This window comes from Puma concolor, chromosome C2 (assembly GCF_028749965.1).
Source record: "Puma concolor isolate L17-30 chromosome C2, mPumCon1.1.hap2, whole genome shotgun sequence".
Taxonomy (NCBI): domain Eukaryota; kingdom Metazoa; phylum Chordata; class Mammalia; order Carnivora; family Felidae; genus Puma; species Puma concolor.
Genome location: NC_141675.1, coordinates 45,820,683 through 45,843,494, shown reverse-complemented (window position 1 = coordinate 45,843,494; position 22,812 = coordinate 45,820,683). Strand labels below are relative to the sequence as shown.

The 22,812-nt window shown below is 39.5% G+C and overlaps 1 non-coding gene across 1 annotated transcript; it reads left to right on the top strand.

Moving 5' to 3' along the window:
- The first annotated feature begins 17,034 nt into the window (after positions 1 to 17,034).
- Positions 17,035 to 17,198, top strand: LOC112850603 (U1 spliceosomal RNA). The gene has a single exon (XR_003222706.1). It is a non-coding gene; the product is annotated as a U1 spliceosomal RNA (small nuclear RNA).
- Positions 17,199 to 22,812: the final 5,614 nt, after the last annotated feature.

Below are 22,812 nucleotides of genomic sequence, written 5' to 3'. Positions count from 1 at the left end.
ATATGAAGACGGTGTGGCAACATTGGAAGTGTTTCTTGTACGATATTAAGTAAATAAAGCAAGACATAAAATTATATTACACTATGATGACAACTTTGCAGACATACACATGCATATGGTGACCATTAGACAGTAACGTGTAGAACTGAAAATGATTGTGTTGTTACTCTGTGATATTGTTACATTGTCTTTTTATATGGTAAAACAAAGAAAGTGAAGGCAAAAAGGTCCTAAAGAAAAATTACAGCTATGTCATAACTGTATATAATGTAGAGTACCATACCCCTAACCTTTTAAAGTTGGTCTTGAGAAGTCTAATTATGACCATACCCAAAAACAAAACAGAAAAAAAAGGACTTAAACCAATGAATTGGGACCCTTGATTATTAGTATTATTTTTTTACTTTCTGATTTCAAGAGAAAAGCACAAAGATACACAGACATAAATGAAATACATGTGATGTATATCAGACACAGACACACACACACTTTTTCAGATTATATTTCGAGCTGATTATCCATTCAACACAATCTCCTAGGCCGTCTACATCCACCATACAGTACAATGAGTATTTATGTTCATAATGATCTTTCCGGGGCACTGCAAGGACTTCGATCATCAAACAAAGATTCAATTACATTTACCACCCTACACTTCCTAAGGCATTAAAGAAGCTAATGCGTTTTAGAAAGATTTTTCTATGGAAAGATTTGAACAAAGGGTGTTGGGTTAATTTTTAGTTAACCAGAAAATTTAATTAACCGGAATGACTCGTCCCCTGAACATTCCCATTAAATGAGGTTTTATTGTACTTTGATTTCTGAAATCTTTGCCTAGCTTCTTCCTATTAATAGTGGCTGCTGGAAAAGATAGAATTCTTGAGTCAAACTGCTTAGGGAAGATTAGATTGTTCTCAGTATTAAAAACAAAAAGACAGCAGGTGGAAAAAAACCCCACATACTCTTCTTGAATGGCACTCTGACTATGCTGGACTTTGACCCTTAGAAAGGCTGTGTGAAGAAATCAGCCCAGTAAGAGAAAAAACAGGAGTTTGGGGTCTTATAGTTTCTATTTAAAGCTATATTAGTGTTATAAGTCTCATTTTGAAAAAATATACATTAGCCATTAAAAATTAATTTATTTTTATTTGTTTTCCGGATTAATGGTCCTTCTAAAATAGAAAATTGAATGAGGACTTAGTTATTTCATTTGCAAAAGCTAATTGAAGCACATATTTATGAAATTAGACGTGGAGAAGTGAGCCACTGCCACCCACTCAACCACAACGAGAATGATTTTTTTACTTATGAGACAGGATAAAAGAAGAGAAATTAATATGCATGCAGTAATTCCTTCACCCTCCTTCTCAATCCTGCCAGTGCCTCTTAAGGAGTCTCGGTCTTTTGTGATGATAATGGAGATAATGGGCAGCGCTGGAAATCTCTGATGAGAGAAGAGGCCCTACGCACTGGATTTTGTGCTTTTTCAAATATTAACTTTTAAATTTAGCAATGTTTGTAGGCATGCAAATAGATTAGGACAGTTATTTTAAAAGAGTTCATAAAATATATTCAACCTCCCAAGCTCCTTCCCCCCCCCCGAGCCCCCCCCCCCCCCCCCCCCCCCCCCCCCCCCCCCCGTCCCCAACAGCAGGCTTCCTTACAGGGTGTCGGTCAACAGTGTTCCAAAGAGGCAAACCCCAGAGCACATGAGCTTATCAAGTCTACAGTTATGTCATGTTTACTGGTGTATCACTGGCCAGATCAGGTCACATGGCCAAGCCCACAGCTAACATGAAAAGGGATACACAGGGCAGGAATAATGAGAAGGGTCCTTCAGTTATCACAATAATCTCCACCACATGTTGAAACAACGTGATTCTCTCTTTTCGGTAATAATTTCCACCCTCCTAATTCAGAGCTGAAATTCACAGAGCTCAGTATTTTTATGGCTCCATTTCATGTTGAGTGAAATCTTCTCAGGCATGCCTAAGGGCTTCTCCATTCACAATGCATAACACAAGTTCCTAGTGTCCCATGCCCCCATCCCCCATCTTTCCTTCTGCTTCTCTCTCTCACACACTGAAGAAGCCTCCCTGTATTTGTTTTCTATTGTGACCGTAACAAGTTACCACAAATAGCACGACTTTTTAAAGCCACCACTCATTATCCTGAGGTCAGAAATACAGCGGGGCTGGCTCGGTGCTCTGATGTGTGCCAAACTAAAACGGAAGTGTCAGCTGCCTGGCGCTTAGTGGGAAGCTCTGGGGAGAATCTGGTTCTGGCGCGATTGGTGGAGCATTTGGTGCCAGAGCTATAGGAGGGACCAGGGTTTGTTCCTGTCTTCCAGGGGCTGATCACATTCCATGCCTCGTGGTTCCCTATGTCTTCAAAGCCAACAAGTGCAGATCAAGCCCTTCTCAAGCTTCAGATCTCTCTGATTTCTCCTTCTACCTCAACTTTCCTGCTTCTCTTCTGCCTTCTTCCAAGTTTAATCACTTGGACCCATCTGGAAAATTCAAGATAATCTCCCTATTAGTAAAGTTCTTCAGAGCAATCCTCAAATCCGTGTTTGACTGAATAGACAAGACCAGAATTTGGGGAGTAAACCTTGAGGATTCTGCCTACCCTACCCACCAAATCTCTTTCCTATCTTATAACCCTCATAAAAATTTCTCTAAAATCTAGTCCAAATAAATAAATAAATAAATAAATAAATAAATAAATAAATAAAGTCCAGTCCTAGGTGATGACATAAAGATGTTATTCCCACCCACTCTCCTCCCTCAAAATATTCCAAAACCACAAAAAGAATAATAACTCTGTTTTTTTATTAAAAGAGAAAACACCTTTCCTAATACAATATATGGACATGGAAGCAGTTGGAAGAATCATAAATTACTTAACAGAGAAGAGGAAATCCAAACTTAGTGCTGATGAGAAACAGGCCTATTTGCCTCACACAAGTGTCAGAAAGACTCACGAATTCAAGGTAGCTGAGGGTGAAAAGAGTTAGCAGAGTTATTGATATTTGGGATTTCCCAGTGAAAGTTCCAGCGCATCTCCTGACCTGTCTATAGGTCACCAGTGGTCATACGTCACTCATGCACCTGGAAGTTCTAGCCCACTTTCTACTGTTTGACTTTTCAATATAAACAGAGAGCCAAGAATCACCAGACAGTTGTAAGGACAAAGACCAAATCAAACCAAACGAACAGGAAGGAAGGAAGGAAGGAAGGAAGGAAGGAAGGAAGGAAGGAAGGAAGGAAGGAAGGAAGGAAGGAAGGAAGGAAAAGAGAAAGAACGACACAGAGGAAACTCAAGGAAACAGAAGGAAACTCAAAAGTAAATATAATTAAAATTCTTAGAGAGATACAAGAAATAACTTCCATAAAATAAGAAGAGCAGACCATGAAAGGAAGAATCAGAAAATAAAAATCTCTGATAAATTAAAAATATATTTAATCAAAAAGAAAAGTTAATATATGACTTGAAAGATGAAGTCTAGGAAATCCCCCAGAAAATGGCCACATTGAGTAGAGCAACAGAAAAGAGATGATGAGGACATTCAAAGATCATCAGATAGCACCAAATATTTAACCAATAGGAATTCCAGAAAGGGAGAAAAGAAAAAAGGAATGGTGGGAGGGATGTTATCAAGAGAAGAGAACAAGTTTCCTAGATTTAAGGACTAGAAAAGACCCACCCATGTGTTCAGCACAATGAATGAGAAAAGACCTTTACTGATATGCATTACTGTGAAATTTCAGTAAATCAGAATAAAGAAAAGATTCTGAAAAAGAAAGATAGACTGCATTCAAAGATCAGGAATCAGGGTGTTGCTGGTCTTCTCAACAGCAAGAAGAGAAACTCACAGAGTAGAGTGATGCATTCAAATGACCAAGGAGAAAATAATTTTCTGCCTTCATTCTGCACCCAGACTATCCATCAAATACAAGGATAAAATAGAGGCATTTTTAGACTTACAGGGTTTTAAAAAACAAAAATCTCTTTGTTCACCCTTTCTCAGAGTATTATTGGAGTAATATGTCATCCCCTCCTCATAGACAGCCTCTCCCCCCGCCAGCCACCAGTGCAATAAGGAAATAAACTAAGGAGAGATCCAGGAGACAGGAAATGCAACAGAGAAGCAAAGGCAATTCCCAAGATGCTGGCATGGGAGGCCACAAGCCTGCAGCTTGGAAAAGACCTAAAGAGTGTGACTTAGAGCCCAGCAGAGGGCTTTTGGAAGAATTTCTTCAATGAAACCCCAAACCAAACAAACTAGAAGAGGAGGAATGACAGATTTTCTGACAGATTTGTGTAGAAAACAGTTACTGAGGGGTATTTTATAAAGCAGTTACAGTGTGTAGGAAGACATCAACTATTTTTTTTAAAAACTCAAGTAAGTGTAAAATAACTCATTTTTAAATTCCAGGAAAAAAAAAAAAAAAAAGAAAGTGCAATCTCAGTACAATACAAATGAAAACCCTGCATGTGGCTCCAATAATATAGAGATCCGATGATATTACGAGGCTGATGGGCAAGCAAGAGAAGGTGGAAGTGATAAAACTGATAAAAAGTAGAAGTGGTCAAAGCTGACAAGACAAGACTAACAAGGTGGGAAGTACTGTAGTTCTCTCCAGGGAACCGGAGGGAAAAGGGACACCTGAGGGGCCACAGGCTTATGGTAAACTTTTTAGAAATGATTACTTTTTTAATCTATTTGCATATAAAAACTAAAAATAGAACTACCCTACGACCCAGCAATTGCACTACTAGGCATTTATCCAAGGGATACAGGTGTGCTGTTTCGAAGGGGCACATGCACCCCCATGTTTATAGCAGCACTATCCACAATAGCCAAAGTATGGAAAGAGGCCAAATGTCCATCGACAGATGAAGGGATAAAGAAGATGTGGTGTGTATATACAAGGGAGTATTACTAGGCAATCAAAAAGAATAAAGTCTTGCCATTTGCAGCTACATGAATGGAGCTAGAGTGTATGATGCTAAATGAAAATAGCCAGTCAGAGAAAGACAAATATCGTATGACTTCACTCATATGAGGGATTTAAGGTACAAAGAAGATGAACATAAGGGAATGGAAGCAAAAATAATATTAAAACAAGGAAGGGGACAAAACATAAGACACTCTTATATACAGAGAATAAACTGAAGGTTGCTGGAGGGGTTGTGGGTGGGGGGATGGGATAAATGGGTAAGGGGCATTAGGGGGGACACTTGTTGGAATGAGCACTGGGTGTTATACTTAGGGGATGAATCACTGGAATCTATTCCTGAAATCATTATAGCACTATATGCTAACTAACTTGGATGTAAATTAAAAAATAAATAAGTAAATAAAAAAAGAACTGCTTTTGCCGTGTCCCCCCCCCAAAATAAAAATAAATAACTCTATTTGCATGTAAACATTGGTAAACTTAAAATTACTCTTTTTAAAAGCACAAAATCCAGTCCACAAGGTCTCTCTTCTTATCGATGTCCTAACTCCCTGGGATTTTCAATTTCTCTCATGAAGAACAGAACGAACTGACACCTCCCGCTGAACACAGTCTCATGAACAGCCATGAACAGGGTGGAACACAGAAATGCCCAGACAACCCACAGAACTGTGAGATATAAGAGTCAGTGCTCTAGGCCATGAGGCTTGGGGGGCGATTTGTTACACAGCAATAGGTGAGGAGTACAACATGTAACTAAACCCAGTAGATTTTCCCTCCACATATCCACATCACAGAGAACACTGCATGCTGGTCAAGTGTGTCGATTCTAGAACCAGACATTTACTAACCATTTTCTACCTGGAGGCCTTCAGTGAATTACTTGTGTCTCATTTTTCTCATGTGTGAAATGGGGATAATAATAAAAACCTACCTCATAGGGTTGTTGTGAGGATTAAGTGATACTTGCAAGACAGGACTTGCTGAAGACCGTATGCATTCTCGATGTTGGCTATTATTTCGTTGTTATTCTTTAAGCAGATAAAAATGCTTAAAATCCAACTAGTTTAGTTATAAATATGAATCTGTGGGGGTGGGGCGTGCCTAGGTGGCTTAGGTGGTTAAGTGTCCGACTCTTGATTTTGGCTCAGGACATGATCTCATAGTTTGTGGGTTCGAGCCCTGCATTGGTCTCTGCACTGACAGTGTGGAGCCTTTTGGGGTTCTCTCTCTCTCCCTCTCTTTCTGCCCCTCTGTCACTCTCATTCTTTCTCTCTCTCAAAATAAATAAATAGACTTTAAAAAATTTAAACTGGGTAATAGTAAGATCTAGAGGCAGGAGCCCTAGGAACAAGATGAGAATCCAGTCCAGACTTTCAGACCAACTGACTGGTCAGGCAGGCTGTTGTTTGCTTAACTTTTTATAATGGAAAAATTTAAACGAATACAAAAGTAGAGAAGATAGTTTGATAAAACTCCTATGTACTCAGCCTCAGCAGTTACAAACTCATGGCCAAACTTGTTTCATCTAAATTTCCCCTTCTTGTCCCACACTGGATTATTCAAAGCAAATATCAGATATCATATCATCTTTAAATATTTTAGTATGTGTCTTGAAGAGATGAGACTCTTTCTTGTAAACATAACCATATATCAGCATCACTGCAAAAATTGTTAATAATTCTTTAATACTAGCAAGTATTAGGGTCAGAGTCAAATTGCCCTGATTTTTTTTATATTTTGTTTGAATGAGCATCTAAATAAACAAGATCTAGATATTGCAATTGGTTGACAGATATGCCTGACGTATGGTTTGTATAGTAAAAGCAGGATAAAGGCTCGATTCTCTCCTCTTATTTACCATTTCTTAGCATCATTTGTGGAATCCCAGTTCCTCAAATTTGAGTAATCTTTTCATCCTTTCTAGTCCTCCTGTAAAATCAGAGGGGTGGGATTAGGTAATATCTAAACTCCTTTTCATCTCTATGATTGTGCTATTTTGTCTCCAACATCTGTCAGAATTGTGTAAACTTTTACATCAAGGTAGCTTTTACTTGAACCCTTCTTCCCCTCTGAGTGCTCTCTTTTCTGCCCAGCCAACTCTTATTCAACCTTTAAGTCCCAGCTAGGATGTTACCTCATGCGACATACATTACATGGGACAAATATTAATTGGACTCCTGCCTTTCTACTCACATTGCTTAATCCTCTGTCTACCCTCCTCCCATAGCACCTTGATCTCACCTCTCTTGGTGTCCTTATTATAATGTACCTTAATTATTTGTCCATATATCTGTTTCTGATGATCGATCACATGTTGGTTCCCTGGGTCAGTGAGACCACAAATAAAATGTGGGTCTTACTGGAGTGATTCAATACTGGCTTCAGGCCTTAGAGATAATGAGAAAATTTCAGAACTGTGTTGGTGAACTCCAAAAGGTCTCTTGACTTTTTGTTATTTCCATTCAACTTCCTATATATACGATACTAAGTATGCTCAGGCTCATTTTTAAATTGTCTGTAGGGATGGTCTTTATCTGACTCTATGCATTTTGGAGTAAATGGTAGCCATAATCTCCCAGCAATTTTCATCAGCCTCTGAAACAGGTTCCGCTTAAAATATGGCAATTTGAGATGACTGGTAACACAACATTTTGGGGGATTTAGCAACAGTGAACCCAAGGGAATGGGATTAGTTTTCCTCATGCATGTGTGTTTGTGTGTGTGCGTGCACGCTGCTGTCATTTGGTCTCAGCTCATTTGATTTCAGAGCACAGGCTGCCAGTTAAATAACAAAAATAAGAATGAATTGATGGCTTATTTTGCAAACACACTTTGCATAGAGTTGCAGGGTGGAAACTACCAAGGATGGGTTCCAATGCTGTCCTAATAGAATGAAGCTTGCCCTGTCTCACTTCTAGCTTGCTCTGTGAAAAACAACCAGAGGGGCTCAAAGGGACTTGGCCAGAATGTGTCTGATGTTTTAAGCAGATTTATGCTTCTATGTAAAAAAAAAAAAAAAAAAAAAAAAAGGCAGTGCAAGATGGGCCTGGCCTGCTGTTAAAGTGTTCCTTAAAATCTTGGAAAGTATCTTAGAAACTACTTGGGCAATAGTATGAAACAATAGCATTCCTATGATCCATGGAGAGCTAGATACTTTACCAGGCTATAAATATTGTAATGTCAGGATGCTCAGGAAAAAAAATTAGGTATTAACCATGCAAAGAGGTCTTGGTTTATGCACATGGAGCAATTCTTTGCTACCATCTTTTCGCATCTTCCAAAAGTTCCAAGAGTTGGGTGACACAGAAATGATGTCACTGGCGACGTGAGGTTGACATTTCTCGTTGTTAGGAGCCACATAAACATTATGATTCAAGGAGTATTTTTGCCCAGTATCCTTAAGTATGTTCTAGATCCTTTGGGAAATTATTTCCAACTATGAAGAGTGCTCCCCAGGACCCGTGGAAAGTAGGCAGAGGTGGCAGCCACTGCAGCCTCATGTTAGGAATCGGGATGCTGAAGTATTTCTCTGCTCTCTTCTCTGCTCTGTTCCCCCAACCCCATCTCTTTCCCAAAGGACATTTTCGCATAAGGTGGGGGCTCTGATGGCTCCACATCATACCCACCGAGGTTACTTCAGGCATAAAAGACACTTTGCAAGCATTACTTTGTTCAATCCTTCCAATAGCAGGCAGTATAGTTATTGCCATCCAGAGGTGGTGAAGCCTTCAGAGTTCCATTCAGATTGGCTAAATTTTCAAGGGAGTCACACACACACACACACACACACACACACACACACACACACACACGCAGGGTAGACTGCCAATTTGTTAATCTGACTCAAAACTGAAACTACCAGGAGGCTGAGCTGGTCAGCTCATCCTCTCCCTCTTGAGCAAAGCCCCTGGGGAAAGCCAAGTCACTCACAGCTGGCTACATGGTATGATCACAGCCAAGAGAACCAAAGGCTCTTCGGGGGGAGAGTCAGGAAACTAGTGAGCCAGGCATGTGTATACCACCAGGCCTGTGGGCCAGTATCCGGCTCAGATGTGCCCACCCTCCAACCTTCTCACAACTTTGGTTCTTTTTTTTTTTTTTTCCCCAAGTAGGTTCAAGCTGGAGCCCAGCTCGGAGCTTGAACTCAAGACCCTGAGATCAAGAGTTAGATGCTTAACCAATTGAGCCACCCAGGTGCCCCTGACAACTTTGGCTAGTCCTACCCTAGAATCACCTCATTCAGCTAAAACAACGACTGATGACACATACTGTTCTGGGTCTTGAGAATAGAAGATAACCCAAATTGTCTAGCAGCTTCCAGGTCAGCGATCAACCGTGAGAGCAAGTCATCACTGTCTGAGTTAGCAAGTGCCACTCAAAGTGCCACTCAAAGTGGAATCCATGGGTGCATCCTCTGTGAAAGGTATTCCTCCATGGAAACTTTTTCGTGTATTCTCATTTCTATGATAATGTAAAAGGGGACATGAACATATGCTGTTTCGTCTGGAGGCCACCTTATAAATGAGAATTGAATCATATACAAGATAGCAAAGGCAGGCCAAACACTGAGGCTGCCCTATAGTAGGCAGTAGAGGGTCACATGGGAAGAAGCAATTTAGTTTCACCCACCACTTCAAATTAATGCTGTTAACTGGAATTTTATTGGTTTTGCAGTTTTGTTTATTTGCCTTATAATAATACAAGACCTATAAATATAAGGCATTTATATGTAGTTTTACATACATTTAAGAAACATTATAATAAAAATAATGGAGATCAACCCCGGGGCCATCAAAGAGTTTTTATTTTTTAAAGGGCTCTACACATTACTCAAATGTGAGAGTAATAGCTGACTTCAATTAATTACCTTGATTAGATTCTCTACTAGCAACACATTTCAGTTACTTATGTGGATGGATAAATTATCTCTCTTGTATTGAATTTTACTAATTGAACTCCAAGAAGCTATACCACAAACTCAGTAAATTGACAACACTATGAAAGTCATGTTCATTTCATGCATCATTCCCTTTCTTCCTTCCTCTCTTCTTTCTGTCAGCACACACAGGCATTGTGCTAAGGCCTACATCTGGTGGATACAAATATGAAAGGGATAGGAATGATCCCTGCCTTCATGGAGCTTATGGGTCTGAGCAGTGTTTTCTAGAGGCTCTGGATGATAAGCAATACATAGAGGACTGTTAAAACACACATTTCCCGAAGGGACTTCTGGGAACATGGTAGAGTTGGGGGATCCCAACCTCACCTCATCCCATGGATACAACTAGATAGCACTCACATCAATATATATAACCCAGAAAACAACCAGAAGACTGGCAGAACAGATTCTCCATAGCTAAATTTAGAGAAGGGGGTAGGAAGGGTGGAGACACAATGGGGAATTAAACAGACCCACACAACTGTCCATGGGAGGGAGGAGATGCTGGGGGCATGGAGAGGGGAGAGAAACAGACTATCACACCAGGAAGCCCACACAGGGAAGACAAATCCCCAAAACATGTGGCTTTGAAAACCAAAAGGGCATAATTTTGTGAATTCTTATAACAGCAGTTCTTAACACTTGGAACTTTAAAAATCAGTAGACTCAGATATGGGAGAGCTGGGAGGCCAAAAGGAAACTGAGTCTCTGCCCTTAAAGAAACAGCACAATAAACAGCTATTTTATTGAAGCAGCAATTTGAAAATTGCCTGGGGTACATAAGAGAGAGATTTGTTTATTAATCTCAGAGTGTGTGCTGAAGGGGCAGGGATCATGGGAGTCTTCTTCAGGGGAAAAAAAAAATCTGGCAGGCACCATATGCCTCCCTCACCCCCCAGGATAACCACAAGGACACCTGTAGATTCCACTGTGGTGTCAGCACTTGCTGTTTAGCTTGCTAACAGTGCATCCTGCCCCTGGGTTCTCCTGAAGACCTGACCCCTCTAATAGGCCTTTAGTGGGAGCCCATACAAAGCAGTGTCACAAGACTGGCAGGGTACAAGCAGGGTCCTGACAGGAGCCAGCACCACTGCAAAGTGACTCCTGCCCCAGGGAGAGGGGAAGATAACCACACACACCAGTCTGACTGTGGTCCAGCAGTGGGTTGGAGGGAGACATCTGGTCTGACTGTAGGCCCCGCATACCAATGAAAGCTTCTCAGGGAACAGACAACACATGGAAAATGCCCTCTAGTTTGGTGCTACTGCATTTCTGGCAAACGCCTGGTCTGACTCAACTCAAGCCCAAGGTGGCCCCAGACTGGCCCATTAACAACAAAGGGACCAATCCTTGCCCACAACAGGCGAAGAGAGCCATTTCAGATGACAGGACTGAAGGTAGAAGTGGCACAGACACTACTACAATAGTAGGGCACATGCAACACACATAGGAGACATCCCTGAAGCACTAGGTTCTGGTGAACAGAGGACGCTGCACTGCAGGACACTATAGGACTTCTTAATAAGGCCACTACCTTCAAGAGCAGGAGACATAACTGACATTCCAACCTCAAAAAATAGACACAGAGAGTTAGACAAAATGAGGAGACAGAGGAATATGTCACAGGACAAAATCATAGCAAGAAACCTAAATGGAACTGAGATAAATAATATGCCTGATCAAGAATTTAAAGCAATGGTCATAAAGATATTCACTGGACTTGAGTGGAGGAACTCAGTGAGACCCTTAACAAAGGATAGAAAACATAAAAAAGAAACAGAGATGAAGAACACAATAAATGAAATTAAAAATACACTAGATGGAATAAATAGTAGACTAGAGGAAGCAGATGATTGGATCAGTGACCTGGAATTCAGAGTAATGGAAAGCAATCATGCTGAACAGGAACGAGAAAAACAAATTTTAAAAATGGAAACAGATGTAGGAAATTCAGTGACACTTTCAAGTGTAATAACATTTGGATTATAGGAATTCCAGAAGGAGAAGAGAAAGAAAAGGGGGAAGAATGTTTATTTGAAGAAATAATAGCTGAAAACTTCCCAAACCTGGGAAAGGAAACAGAAATCCAGATCCAGAAGGCACAGAGAACCCCCAGCCAAATCAACCCAAGGAGGTCCACACCAAGACACATAGTAGTTAAAATGGCAAAAAGTACTGATAAAGAGAGAATTTTAAAAGCAGCAAGAGAAAACAAAAGTTACATACAAGTGAAACCCCATAAGGCTATCAGCTGATTTCAGCAGAAATTTTGCAGGCCAGAAGGGAGTTCATGACTTATTCAAAGGGCTGAAAGAAAAAAAAAACCTGCAGCCAAAATACTACATGAAGCAAGACTATCATTCAGAATAGAAGGAGAGATAAAGAGTTTCCCAGACATACAAAAGTTAAAGGAATTCTTCAGCAATAAACCAGCTGAACAAGAAATGCTCAAGGGTACTCTTTGAGTGGGAAGGAAAGCCTGTAAGTAGGAGCAAGAAAAATAGGAAGCACAAAGGCAGCAAAGTTAAGTATATCTAGAAAAATCAATGAAGAGATTCACAGAATAAGAAGATGTGAAGTATGACATCTTATGCCTGAAACAGGGTAGGGATAAGAGTGAAGAATGGGTTAAATCTTAAGCAACCATCAACTTAATACAGACTGCTACATACAGAAGGTGTTATATACAACCAAATGGTCACCACAAATCTAAAACTAGTAATAGACATGCAAAAACTAAAAAGAAAAGGGGTGCCTGGGTAGCTCAGTTGGTTAAGCATTCAACTCTTGATTTAGGCTTAGGTCATAATCTCATGATTCATGAGTTTGAGCCCCTCATCGGGCTCTGTGCTGAGCATGGAGTCTGCTTGGGATTCTCTCTCTCCTTCTCTCTCTGCCCCTCCCCTACTCATGCTCACTCATGCTCTGTCTCTCTCTCTCTCTCTCTCAAAATAAATAAACATTTTTAAAAAATAAACAGAAAGGAATCTAAGCGTATCACTAAAGAAAGCCAACAAACCATGAAACAGAGCAAGAGAAGAAAGAGTCAGAGAAAACCTGTAGAAACAACCATGAAACAAGTAACAAAATGGCAAAAAATACATAATCTATGAATAATTGCTTTGCGTGTAAATGGACGAAATGCTCCAATAAAAGGACATATGGTAATGGAATGGTTAAAAAAGCAAGACTCACCTAGATGCTGTATATAAGAGACTAATTTCAGACTAAAAGACACATGCAGATTGAAAGTAAAGGGATGGAAAAGCATTTATCATGCAAATGGAAGTGAAAAGAAAGCCAGGACAGCAAAACTTATATTGGACATTAAAATAGACATTAGAGGTGCCTGGGTGGCTCAGCCAGTTGGGCGACTGACTTCAGCTCAGGTCATGATCTCTCAGTTCATGAGTTTGAGCTGTCAGCACAGAGCCTGGAGCCTGCTTCAGATCTGTGTCTTCCTCCCTCTCTGCCCCTTCCCCGCGTGTGTTCTGTCTCTCTCTCAAAAATAAATAAAATAGACATTAAAAAGAAAAACTGGGGTTGCAGGGGGCACCTGGCTGGCTCAGTTGGTTAAGCATCCAACTTTGGCTCAGGTCATGATCTCATGGCTGGTGAGTTTGAGCCCCATATTGGGCCCTGTGCTGAAAGCTCAGAGCCTGGAGCCTGCTTCAGATTCTGTGTCTCCTTCTCTCTCTTCCCCTCCCCTGCTCATGCTCTGCCTCTCTCTCTCTCTCAAAAATAAATAAATATTAAAAATTTTCAGAAAAAAAATTCTAAAAAAACAAGAGAAAAAAAGACAAAAAAGAACACTATATAATTATAAAGGGAACAACTCAACAAGAAGATATAACAATTGTAAATATTTATGCACCCAATGTGAAAGCATCAAACACATAAAGCAGGGGCGCCTGGGTGGCTCAGTCTGTTGAGAGTCCGACTTCAGCTCAGGTCATGATCTCACTGTCCGTGAGTTTGAGCCCCACACCTGGCTCTGTGCTGACAGCTCAGAGCTTGGAGCCTGTTTCAGATTCTGTCTCCCACTCTCTCTGCTCCTCCCCCACTCATGCTCTGTCTCTGTCTCTGTCTCTCTCTGTCTCTCTCAAAAATAAACATTTTTAAAAAAGAATTAAATACATAAAGCAGCTAACAACAAACATGAAGGAAGTAATCAATAGTAATATAATAATAGTAGGGGACTTTAACACCTCACTTACATCAATGGATAGGTTATCCAAATAGGAAATTAACAAGGAAACAATGGCTTTGAATGACACACTGGGCCAGATGGAGCTAACAGATATATGAAGAACAGCCCATCCTAAAACAGAATACATATTTTTTCCCTTAATATTTCTTCTTTTAGTAAATTCTACTCCCAGTGTGGGGCTCAAACTCAAACTCTTTATCGTAAGATAAAGAGTCACGTGCCCTACCAACCGAGCCAGTCAGGCACTCCACATTCTTTTTTAAGTGCACATGGAACATTCTCCAGAATAAGTCACATATCAGGCCACAAAAAAGTCTCAAAAAGACTGAAGTCATACCATGCATCTTTCCCAACTAGAATGCTATGAAACCGGAAATCAATCACAAGAAAAAATCTGGAAGGAACACAGATATATGAAGGTTAAGTAACTTGCTATCAAACAATGAGTGGGAGAACCAAGAAATCAAAGAAAAAATAAAAATATACATGGTGACAAATGAGAATGAAAACATAATGGTCCAAAATTTTGAGGATGCAGCAAAAGCTGTTCTAAGAGGAGAGTTTATAGCAAGAGAGGTTTACTTTAAGAAGCAAGAAAAATCTTGAATAAACAACCTAACCTTACACCCAAAAAATCTAGAAAAAGTAAAAAAAAAACCCTAAAATGAATAGAAGGAATGAAATAATAAAGATTAGAGCAGAAATAAAATAGAAACAAAAAAGTAATAAAACAGATCAATAAAGCCAGGTGCTGCTTCTTTGAAAGGATTAACAAATGGATAAACTTTCAGCCAGACTCATTAAAAAAGAAAAAAGAAATAAAAGAAAAGAAAAAAGAGAGAGAAGACTCAAAATCAGAAATGAAAGAGAAGAAATAACCCCTTGACACCATAGAAATGCAAACAATTATAAGACAACATTATGGAAAATTATATGACACCAAATTGAACAATCTAGTCAAGTGGATTAATTCCTAGAAACATATAACCTACCAAAACTGAATCAGGAAGAAATAGAAAATTTGAACAGACCAATTACCAGCAATTGAATTGAAATTGAATCAGTAATCAAAAATTTTCCAGCAAGCAAAAATCTAGGACCAGATGGCTTCACAGGTGAATACTACCAAACATTTAAAAAAGAGTTAATACCTGTTCTTCTTAAACTATTCCAAAAATTAGAAGATGAAGGAAAGCTTCCAAATTCATTCTACAAGGCCAATATTGCTCTGATACCAAAACCAGATAAAGATGCTACCAGAAAAAGAGAATGAGAGGCCAATATTTCTGATGACATAGGTGCAAAAATCCTTAACAAAATACTAGCAAACTGAATCCAACAATACATTAAAGAAAATCATTCACCACAATCAAAGTGGGATGCAAGAGTGGTTCAATATTTACAAACCGATCAACGTGATACATATGATCACTTCAATAGGTGCAGAAAAAGTATTTGACAAAAGTGTAGCATCCATTCATGATAAAACCCTCAACAAAGTAAGTTTGGAGGGAATATACTTCAACATAATAAAGACCATATACGAACAACCAACAGCAAACACCATACTCAATAGGGAAAAACTGACAGCTTTTCCCCTAAGAATAAGACAAGGATATCCCCTTACCACCTTATTCAACATAGTACTGAAAGTGCTAGCCACAGTAATCAGACAAGACAAAGAAATAAAAGGCATCCAAATTGCTAAAGAAGAAGTAAAACTATCACTATTTGCAGGTGATGTGACCCTATATATAGAAAATCCTAAAGACTCCACTGGAAAACTACTAGAACCGATAAACGAATGCGGTAAAGTCACAGGACACACAATCAATATACAGAAATTTGTTGCGTTTCTTGCGGCGCCTGGGTGGCTCCGTCGGTTAAGCATCTGACTTCGGCTCAGGTCATGATCTCATGATTCATAAGTTCAAGCCCGGCGTTGGGCTCTGTGCTGACAGCTCAGAGCCTGGAGCCTGCTTTGAATTCTGTGTCTCCCTCTCTCTCCTGCCCCTCCCCCACTTGTGCTCTGTCTCTGTCTCTCAAAAATAAATAAATAAATGTAAAAGAAAAAAAGAAATTTGTTGTATTTCTGTACATTAATAATAAAGTAGCACAAAGAGAAATTAAGAAAACAATCCCACTGACAATTGCACCAAAAATAATTATAAAACACCTAGGAATAAACCTAACAAAAGAGGTGAAAGATCTGTACTCTGAAAACTATAAAACACCAATGAAAGAAATTCAAGATGACAAACAAATGGAAAGGTATTCCATGCTCATGGATTGAAAGAACAAATATTGTTAAAATGTTCATACTACCCAAAGCAATTTACAGATTTAATGCAATGCCTATCAAAATGCCAACAGCATTTTTCACAGAACTAGAACAAATAGTCATAAAATTTGTATGGAACCACAAAAGACCCTAAACAGTGAAAGCAATCTTGAAAAAGAAAAACAAAGCTGGAGGTATCACACAATTCCAGATTTCATGTGATATTACAGAGCAGTTATAATTAAAACAGTACGGTACTGGCACAAAAATAGACACATAGAAAAATGAAACACAATAGAAAACCCAGAAATAAACCCACAATTATATGGTCAATTCATCTTCAAGAAAGGACGCAAGAATATGCAATGGGAAAAAGACGTCTCTTCAAAAAACAGTGTTGGGAAAACTGGACAGCTACTTGCAAAAGAATGAGATTGGGCCAATTTCTTACACCATACACAAAAATAAACTCAAAATGGATTAAAGACCTAAATGTCATACCTGAAACCATAAAAATCCTAGAAAAGAACACAGGCAGTACTTTCTCTGACATAGGCCATTGCAACATTTCTAGATATGTCTAGAGGTAAGGCAACAATAAACTATTGGGACTACATCAAAATAAAAAGCTTCTGCAATACTTACCTGGCAGGGGAGATACCATGATCACGAAGGTGGTTTTCCCAGGGCGAGGCTTATCCATTGCACTCCGGATGTGCTGACCCCTGCGATTTCCCCAAATGTGGGAAACTCGACTGCATAATTTGTGGTAGTGGGGGACTGCGTTCGCGCTTTCCCCTGGCAAAAAAAAAAAAGAAAAGAAAAAAAAAAGCTTCTGCACAGGGAAGGACACCATCAACAAACTATAAGGCAACTTACTGAATGGGAGAAGATATTTGCCAATGACAAATCCAATAAAGGGTTAGTAACCAAAATATTTGAAGAACTTACAAAACTCAATACCCCAAAACCAAATAATCCAATTTAAAAATGGGCAGAAGACATGAAAAGACATTTCTCTGAAGAAGACATCTATATGGCCAACAGACACATGAAAAGATGCTCAACATCACTCATTCTCAGTGATATCCAAATTAAAAATACAATGAGATATCACCTCACACCTGTCAGAATGGCTAAAATCAAAAACAGGAAACAACAAGTGTTTGTTGACAAGGATGTGGAGAAAAAGAAACCCTTTTGCACTGTTGGTGGGAATGCAAACTGGTGCAGCCACTCTGGGAAACAGTATGGAGTTTCCTCAGAAAGTTAAAAATAGAACTACCCTATGATCCAGGAATCACACTACTGGGTATTTACCCCCAAAATACAAAAACTCTAATTCAAAGGGATACATGCTCCCGTATGTTTATAGTGGCAGCATTATTTACAATAGTCAAGTGTCCATCAGTAGATGAATAAAGAAGAAGTGGCATATAGATACAATGGAATATCATTCAGCCATAAAAAAGAATGAAATCTTGCCATTTGCAACACAGATAAAGCTAGAAAGTATATTGCTAATCGAAGTAAGTCAGCCAAATACTATATAATCTCACTCATGTGTGGAATTTAAGAAACAAAACAAATGAGTAAAGAGAGAGAGAAACAAACCAAAAAACAGATTCTTAACTATAGAGAACAAACTAATAGCTCCCAGAGGGGAGGTGGGTAAGGGGGTGGGTGAAATAAATGATGGGGATTAAGACTACATTTACTGGGATGTGTGGGTGGCTCAGTCTATTAAGTGTCTGACTCTCAATCTTGGCCCAGATCATGATCTCACTGTTCGTGAATTTGAGCCCCACATCGGACTCTATGCTGACAGTGCAGAGCCTGCTTGGTTTCTCTCTCTCCTCCCCTCCCTCTGTCTCTGTCTCTGTCTCTGTCTCTCTCTCAAAATAAAGAAATAAACTTTAAAAAAAAAGAATATACTTATCATTATGAAATAAAACCGGAGCATCCCTCAGTGAGAAGGATAGTGGTAAGGTAGCTGGTGAAGCCAGTAAAGTGGGGCCAGAGGACAAATGGCAAGAGTCTCAAAGGGATAGGGTGGACCCATCTTCCCTGAGGGTGGAAGTGAATGGTGTAGAGACTCTGGGAGACTTGTAGGACAGGCAGCCTCCATTAGCCAGGCTGCAGCCTGAGGGACAAGTAACATCCTTTAAAATGAGGCTGGTCTCAAGGATATCGGATGGAGTCTTTAGGGAAGCAATGAGGATATGGGGGATTTTGTTCACCGGAACAAGGTTGTTGAGGGAGGTAGGAAAGAAGTGTGAAGGAGAAATCCAGAGCAGGATGGACAGAACAGACATGACCAGAAGAAATTACAGCTGCATACTGAGCAAGGATTACAGGGGGGTGCGGAATGGGGGGATTAGGGGGCCCCAAAATTTGTTGGAAGCTCTTGAGTGTCCTGGTTACAGCCTGGGTACGTTACTCTTCCCAAAGAATTTAAAGTCTCCGGTGGGTGAGAAGACACTAGTCCCTCTGGGAGGAGTCAGAGGAGATGTGACCTTGAGTGTAAAGACACAGAAGAGAGGCTTAGTCAGGGCTCAAGACTGAGGCAATAGGAATGGGGCTTTCAAAGAGGGATGGATGCCCAGGCTTGGGGTGGTAAAGTTCTTGCACTCTGCTCAGAGGGCTCCATGGGAACATCTGGCACAGAGCAAGTATGTCGGTCGACTTGAATTCCAATCTGATCATTTGAGTTGATTTTTTTTTTTAGTAATCTCTACACTCAACGTGGGGCTTGAACTCATGACCCCGAGATCAAGAGTCGCATGCTCTTCCAACTGAGCCAGCCAGACACCTCACAATATGTGATCATTTGAAAGAAATGGAAAGTCACTGAGCAACTGCTCTCTTGTTAATTGTTTCAGAGGTAGAAGGGCTCTGAGAGTGGAATTAAAATAATGCCCCCGCATGCTCACATCATAAAAGCATAGTAGCGAGCATATCACACTGGCTTGCTATGATGCACGAAAAGATGGTTCTGTATGAGAAAAAACATCTTGTTGGTTTTGGAGCCAAAAAATCAAAGCTGTAAAGACCATATGATCTGTGGCAGCAGTTGCTCCTCAAAGATAGGTTTATAAGTAATCAGAGTAGGAGGCCTTGCTGGGTACGGCATGAATCTTTCCAAATGCTGTTAACTGGCACAAAAGGATGCCAACTTTATTCTACTTCAACTCCTATTCTGTTACCCTAATATGAATGAAAGAATTACAATAACATTTAGGATTAGTGGAGTACTTCAAGATACCTACATCTCAATGAAGTATTTCCTTGTTCTGTATTTCATGGAGATATTTTCTTATCTACTCGATATTCAGTGGAATGCATGTGAGCCAGAAACTTCAATAATATGAAGAGAGTTCAAGATGCAAGACAAAAAAAAGAGATTGGGGCGCCTGGGTGGCTCAGTTGGTTGAGCATCCGACTTCGGCTCAGGTCATGATCTCACGGCCCGTGAGTTCGAGCCCCAGGTTGGGCTCTGTGCTGACAGCTCAGAGCCTGGCGCCTGCTTTGGATTCTGTGTCTCCCTCTCTCTCTCTGCCCCTAACCCACTCACATTCTGTCTCTGTCTCTCTCAAAAATAAATATTTTTGAAAAATTTAAGAAGAAAAAAGAGACAATAATATGAATGTCACATTTTTTCTCTTTTTTTTTAACAGTAGGAAGTACTAGAGTATTATAGTGCACTGAGATGAACAGAGTATGTTAAGAGATACTAGTATGTTAAGTAAGATGTAACTCATGCTTCCATTTCAATAGTGCTAGTATCTCTGACGGAGTTTGATCTGAAAGCAGTTTTATTATTTTGCATTTATACATAAGCCTCAAGAGCGATGGATTTCAGGGGTACCTGGATGGCTCAGTCGATGGAGCACGTGGCTCTTGATCTCAGGGTTGTCAGTTTGAGCCCCACATTGTGTGTACAGGTTACTTAAAAATAGAATTAAAAAAGAAAGAGGAACAGATTTCACATGTGGCTTTGTCATTATAAGTAAAGGGGGGAGGGAGGAGCTATGGCATACCTCACTACTTTTGAGCTACTCTATATAAATAACTCCCTGCACTTTATCATGAAAGTGGATTTGACCTTTAGGGAAAGACCTTTTTTATAAGGCAATCGATTTTTGCCATTCCCTGGAGCGTTTACTTAAGAAAGATTTTCCTGTGATCAACCTTCCCTGGAAAAGACATTATGTCTAACAAACACCATTTCCTATATCAAAATTGGATGGCCTAAAATCTAAGCTTAGAGTGTGCTGTGATATTCTCTTAAGGTAGAGAGGCATCATGACTTGAATGGATAATTTCAGATTAGGCTACAGAAATACTGTATGGAGACATTGTGCTCTAAAAAGGAGTTTTTTTCTACCATAAATTGTTTTGACAGTTTTACCATCCATCACCGATCTCTTGATATTGCAAAAGGGAATTTATGAGAAAGAACACGGCTTCTTCTTTCTGACTGAGTGCTAGACTGGAGATGTCCTGGGGAAGAGAGACCTTAACAAGGCTTGGAGGAAAGGCATCCATAGAGTATTTATGATTCTCTCCACTTCCTTTCTTTAAAGTATTGTAATTGAGGTCATTATAAATCTTTGAAAGCAGCGCTTCTGTCCTGTAGGCTATACCCACTACCAGCAGATATTTATAGAAATAAAATAGTAGCTCGCATCCCTTCAGTAAAGTTCCACAAAGTTGGTTCCAAATAAAAATGAATAAATAATGTTGACCTAAGCCTTGTAGATAATGTTAAAAAGCAAAAAAATTGATTAGGCCATCAGTTCTGTTATGTGCTGACACTAACACCCTCGCATTTGAGAAGTTGGCTTACTTTAAGAGAAAATGGTTTAGAAGATGCAAGGAAAAACAAACCAAAAAAACCCATTAATAGATATTGATTTTGTTACATCAATTTGATAACTTTGTGATTGCATTTTAACAGTGGTGAACTGAGTTAGTACGAGTTGGTAAAAAAAATTATTTATATATTTGTGTACATATGTTATAACCTATATTATACACAAATACATATACACACAGACACATGTACCTATAGATACATATACATATGTATGTGTGCATGTCAACTTTGTCATTTCTATTTCAGGGTCAGAGAAAAGATTTGAGATTTGAAAATTAACTGCAATGATGCAGACGTGCATTAGAAATCAATTCTCAACCATGGCAATTCAGACTGCTTATTCATGATAGCAAGAGAGTAAATATGAAGCTTGACCAACTTTTAAGAATCACCGTTCCCTCCTACATTTCAGAGGAGGAGAGTCCTCTATACTGAAGATACATGTTTGAAGTAATACAGTTTTCATTGTAGTACTTTCTTTAAGTACCTGCGCTAACACATCACATTTAAGCTTACATTACTCCTAGGATTTCTTTAAAACACATACATGTCAAAGAGCCAGAAAGCTGTCAACTTACATTTCTTTAATTTCTGAGTTTTGAGGCAGTGATCTTACTGTGTTCATCTCTACATCCTTAGTTCCATGGACAACGTCATACACACAGTGGGTCTTCTATAAATGCCTGTTGGATGAAAGAGTAGAGGAATGAATGAAGCTTTAGGGTAAGGGGAAACTCTGTAAAAAGTCACTTCCCTTCCATTACGATTCAACCTGAAGCATTCTACAGCCTCTTTCAATTGACTTTCACATTCATATTCTGGTACAGAAGCAGCCCTGGGCTCTTATATTTCCTCCACAGGAGGGATATTAGCACACATCACATCATATTATGGTTTGCTGAATGTGTTAATCTCTCTTAGAAGATTCTGAAGTCTATGCCTTTCCAAGTTTTATACTTCTGGTGCCTAGCATGGTATGTGCTACATGATAGATTTTCAGTAAATATTCCATGAATGAACGGGAAGACTTCTGGAATAGCATCCTAGTCTTTTGTGGCTTGACCTTGGTCAAGTCATCACACTGTGGGGATCAAAGTTTCCTCAGCCCTAAAGCAGATGTTTTTTGTCTTTCTGTGCCTCCTACTACAGACTAGAAATACTTGGCTGTAGGGTGGTACCAAAGGTTGAGTAACTTGCAAGAAATTTTCTCCCACATAGAATTTCTTAGAAAGGAGAAGGGGGAAGGAACTAGCATTTATTATGTGACTTAAATAATCAACTTTGTAGTCACATGTGAGATCGGATGCTATTATTCCAATTTTATAGATAAGAAAAATGAGCTTCAGAGAGGTACATAATTTGCCCAAGATCACACAGTCAGTCAACAGTTGGGTCAGGATTCAAATTTAGTTCTACTGACTTTAAATTTTTTTTTTTTTTTTTAACGTTTTTATTTATTTTTTTGGGACAGAGAGAGACAGAGCATGAACAGGGGAGGGGCAGAGAGAGAGGGAGACACAGAATCAGAAACAGGCT